Source organism: Schistosoma mansoni, chromosome W (assembly GCF_000237925.1).
Source record: "Schistosoma mansoni strain Puerto Rico chromosome W, complete genome".
NCBI classification, from domain to species: Eukaryota; Metazoa; Platyhelminthes; class Trematoda; order Strigeidida; family Schistosomatidae; genus Schistosoma; species Schistosoma mansoni.
The window spans coordinates 15,333,664-15,339,429 of NC_031502.1; positions in this window are offsets into that span (position 1 = coordinate 15,333,664).

A 5,766-nucleotide genomic window follows, 5' to 3' on the forward strand; every position below is an offset into this window, starting at 1 on the left:
TTTATAAAACTTCATTTTTATAGTGGGTATTTTCTGTCGATTTGTTTTCTCTATAAAAAATCTTGTCTGCTATTTGTCGGGTAGTAAGTACTAGGTGGTTTATTCGGAACACATTTTCATCACACGTACTGCACAATGCTGTTGTTTTATCAAACCTTCACTAAGCTTCACGTTAGAGAGTATATGAAGATATATTTCGGTTTGTTACTCTTGGATTATGTCCTACACCCGTCGAGTACAATTTCCATGTTGTAAGCTCTCATACCAACAAGGACAACTCACCTTTTATGTACTTAGTATGTGATGAAATTTCAAAAAAAAACAGAATCTGAATGCCAATATAGACTGCTTCACTGCGCGAAGTTATTTCTCATAATTTGTATGGATTCCAAAGAGTTTAGGTACACATTGTTAACAAGTCTACTTACTTTAGCTTCATCAAGTTCTTGAATATTCCGAAGCGGTGAATCGAACTAATGCGTTGTCCATTATTGCTTCCTGTCGAACGTTTTGTCATATGTGCATAATCTTCGACCATTTAGAAACAGTCATCTTGGTTACTTGTTACTTGTCAATATCTCATTGTACAATGCTCCAATCGTGTAGTAATTACATGTGTTCGGTTCTTTAACACAAGTAATCCACTAATTATTTATTCAGGTCTAATTATCCTTGCCTCTGTTTTGCTATTGCTATCCTGGCTACTGACAGATACTCTAATTTTGTATTTCTCATAGAGTTAAAAAGACTATAAATGTTTTCAGGTTAGAAGTAATCGAAAACTGGATATTTTCAATCTCCAGATTGTTTAGATATAGGAAATTCATTTCTATGTTGAATCTAAGAATCATTGATTTTGTGAAGATATATGATAAACTACTTACTATTTTTCACTCACTTGGTGAACAGTTCATTGCAATATTTGATAGATCACAACTTTGATTTTCATATGGTAATTTTAAATCATTAACTAGAGTCGAATTACTTGCAAATAGAAGCTCATAAATACGCAAGCGCTACGGCGTCCAGAAAACATATCCCCCTTTGAACCCTAGGTTTACATTGTACAGATGAATAAAATTTGTGTAAGAATAACAGAAAAAATTTCGTAATTTTGAGATACTTGCTACTAACCAATGAAATGTATTTTAATCATGTTATCAATAATGAAGAAAATACTTATTTCTGAGCAGTTTTCAATCATGTATGTGTCCATTGTGTGGTTTTTATAAGCAAATATATCGATTTAGAAATGTCATAAGGTAAATAACTATGTAACTACAACATTGTATATATTGTCACAGTTGTCGATCAGATAGGTAAAACTTCAAGTAAGAAATATGCATGACCTTTTTTTAGAGTGATATTCATATAATCAAAAGAATATATACTACATCTATGTAGCATTCACTGAGAAACAATAAAATCATTCAAAGTAAAGATTTGCATATTTTAAAGGCTTTATTGAAGAGAACTCGTTCTAATCATTAGACCTTAATGATTATTGTCTGCTATTTGTCGGGTAGTAAGGACGAAACGCGCGTCCTGGATTCCATTGATAACCACTATCCATCTCTCCTTATAATGCTTGTGAATGAAAGCTATATTGAGGCAATACGCACAGCATGCACATATGCCAATTAGAGACTGACCAGTTGCAGTCCTAACACATCGATGGGAAGATTCAAACAAACAATACTAAATGAACTTAATGATTATTGTTATTGTGTATTATATATATTGTATAAACGAAAACTTCATTTTCGAAGTCGCTTTGTAACTACGACTACATCAAATAGCATTATAGTAAAATATATTAAGTCATCATTAAGTCATATATTAAGTCAACGGTGTACATAAACAGAGTTTAAAAAGGCTCTTCAGGGCGCCATTGTGATCGATTCTCAGCCACGTCACCTAGAGTTTCCAAACATTGGTTACGATACTCACGCGGATCCCAACCAAGTAGTCTGCATTTACCAACATGATTAGGACTAGAAGTTAGTGACTTGAAGCACTGATGTCAAGTTTCGGTTCAGCCTCTCCTAGCTCTCTTCCAACCATCCCCTACACTAGTCAACATTGCGCGTCGTGGTAATCGGTGTTGAGGCATACGTAACACGTGGCCCAACCATCTCAGTCGATGAAGATTCACAACTTCATCAACTGGTTTACCATCATCCCCTAATACCCTGTGTCTAACCTCATCAGTACTTACCCGGTAATCCCAGCAGATGCAAGCAATAATGTTAAGGCATCTGTGGTCAAATACTAGTACCTTCTGCTCTTAATGGCCACGTTTCTCAGCCGTAAAGTAGAACAGAGCGAGCTGCTCCCTCAATCGTCTTCGCCATCGGTGACGTAAGTTGTTAATAGTCAAACGAGCTTCTTGAATCTGTACAGAGATTTCGTCAGACACAAACCCATTAGGGCTAATCAGACTTCCAAGATTAGTGAAGTTGTCCACGCGTTCGACTGCTTCACTCCCTATCCTTAGTTCAGGTATTGACGCAGGCCATTTAAAGTGGGAGAAACCCGTTCCAAACATCCTTGCATTGTTACTCAGCTCTATAAAAAGACTCTGCATTTTTTCAGCGTCTTCACCAAACAGGACTATGTCATCTGCGTATTCTAAGTCAATAAGTGAACCTCCTGGGAGAGGATCAATTCCCGAAAATTCAGTCCGAGAGAACGTTATTTCGAGCAGTAGGTATGTGATGACAGTTCGCCATAAACTGTGACTCAACTGGTAGTGTTTGAGTAAAGAGCCTTCACAAGGTTAATGCACTTTTGAGGTACACCTTTCAATGACAGACTCCAATGTGTAGTTTGGAGAGAGGTTTCAGTAGACCTGAGACAGTGTTTCGCGCACTAGAATCGTTCTCCATCGCGGCACTTGAGGAGGAAGTTTAGAGTTTAAAATCGAGGTAGTAGGAATAATAGGAATTGAAGAGGGAGTTTGATAATGAATACATTGATATTGAGTACTGTTAGAGGTATGAGGGTTCTTCTGGATGTACTTGAAAACGAAATTGAGTTAGAAGTGGTCTTAGTGACCTGAGAGAGTGACGACAATACTTAAGGGACAACTGCTTGAGGCCGGTCACACACGACGTTTTTGTGAGTAATTTTCGTATTAGCTTCGTACTTGTTGGGACGTTCCCGCCGGAGACGTAAATCCGTGGGATTAGGAGAGGTGTGCATTTTTAAGGTCGACCTTTTCTAACCCCACCCGTCCTTGTAGGAAGGCAGCATCGCTGCAGATGGTGGTTGTCCGAGGGAAACACCTTACTGCCATCACACCCCTGTACAGTCAGCAGTACGATTTCGCCCTCAGACCTTGGGTTTGCTACTTTTAGTCTTACCTGTCTGGCATAGTAGGACCTTGAGGAACGATTGTTCCATCCAGTATAGCTCTATTGGTTCATCACGATAGGCAAGCCTGACCACCACGTCAAGGTAGCAGCAATGGTCGGAATAAACAGCTTGTAGGGTCAGTGAAATGTCACTGGGCCCTATCAAAATCATTTGGCAGTCAGGTCTCTGAATGTCAAACAGTCCATCGATCCTTGTCAAGTTCAAGGACAACCAACGCGCATCAATTAGTAGCACGCCATGGACTGGCCCATGTGGTAGTGGTCGTAACTTCTCTCTTTTACTTACTGTTACTAATAAATTCCTGTAATAACATTTTTTTTTGTTATGTAGTCTTCAAAGCAACCATAGCACGTTGATGCGACGAAAGGGTAGTCGATGTTAAATTCTGACTGCGAGGCGCGACTTCGAAGTTAGCTATTGGTCACACCATTCCGATCTAACTCGAATAGGCACCCACTCATTTCTATATAGATCATCTACGTTGGTGATCTACAAGCTCTTCTTAACCATTTTTTATAAGCTGTTCCCATTTGGATGCTATTTACTAACACACTAATGATCAACATTTCAGCTTTACACATAAATATTTAATGTCAATATTCCATGAAATAATCAGATAAAATGATTCTAATTTAAGTTATTAAAAAAAAATTTGATGATTTGCTTCATAGGACAATTAAAATGTTAATTTTCATACACTATCCTTAGGGTTTTATTCATAAGAATTAAGTCTCTTCATAGATTGCTTGAAGTGTTTTTCTAACTTGGAAATCACTCTATCATACTAGAACGTTAATAAATGTTGATTATATTTGCTGGTAATTTCGCGTTGTTCTATTAACATCACTGACTCCCTGTCTTTGGACACAAGACTCAAAACTCATAGAGTTTATCTTAAATAGAACAGAGGGGTGAAAATCATTTATCACCAAATTTGTTAACATGAATAATTCGTAGGAAGATTTAGCGAAAGCAAGGATTAGAAAGACAACAACTATAGTTGATAGTCGACTTTATTCACTATGAAATTTCTCCGTTATATATGATTGTTAAATGTACTATCATTCCAATACAAATAATATGGTTAATCAACCAAGTCAACATTCAACAACCATAAAATTATTAAAAAACATATATCATGTGTATTAGCATGTTACTACAGTGAGGATATGAATTTAATCTGAATTTTCGTTCCGAGTTATTTTTTATCGACTAATAATTACCTCCCTCATTTTTAGTAGTCACTATTATTGGACAGAACTTTTCATTGGCTTTATCGAAATTTTATTGATAATCTAAATTAACATTGTAACTAACTAGAACTATTCGTTTTATTACTACGATAAGTTAAAAATTTTGGAAAATTTATTCGCTGCTCATTTTTCTCAGAGTATGTAATAAATAACTATTCTATAATTCAGTTACATGAATTTAACTTTCTAGTAGGTAGGACGCGTTTACATTTATAGAATAAGATCAAGTGAAGCTCACCAATGAAAAGATATTTCTGTCAGTAGAGATGGATGAAGGGTTAGCATTAAAATCTAGAACGCGCGTTTCGCCTTATTCGGGACTCATTAGCTGGATTTATCTGTTTCCCAGAGTTAATGTTTATCCGGGACTCGAAAGCAGCACCGTTCTCTTCAACCATCATCGCGTTACTTACCTAGTCACTGGTTTGTGTAACAGAATGAATTTTAATTCATTTGTATTGGTTGTTTGAATCTTCTCACTGATGTTTAGGAAGACCAAAAAGAGACTGATCAATAGTGGACCAAAATATCAATGAGAACATCAATACAAATGAACTAAATATATCTATGGCTGTAAAGCAATCATAATAACTCTAGTAGAGAAATTCTGTTGAGAATTTCGTTCACTAACCTGGGTTATGTATAGCCACTACTATCTTACCTTACTGTTACTAGGTGATAATAATTCAGGCGTTTTTCTAAGATAATTCTGTTACTTAACTCAAATGAGATATTTAGTTGAATAATTCGATCTGATCACTAAGACAGTATGGTTTAGGTGCTGGTTTATGTAACTACTTTGAATACAGAAATTGCAAATGAGCTAGGAAAATCAGATACTACTATGGTGAATGTGAAACAAATTTTCAAAACACTTGAATGACTGTCAGGGAAATGTAACTCGTGAGTGGTTGCAGTACCGTTATAAATGTATCCTGAAGTAAACTATTCTTAATGATTACACATCACGAAGGCACCAAAGATGGCCCAGATTGGCATAAGCCGCTCTGGCTTTCATTATACGTGCATCAATCTCATCACTCACGCCACCACCAGCACTTATGTAGCTACCTAGATATACGAACTTCCGGACTTCCGCCTCGTTTGGTGGATCAGTCGTCACCGGCCATGGGGG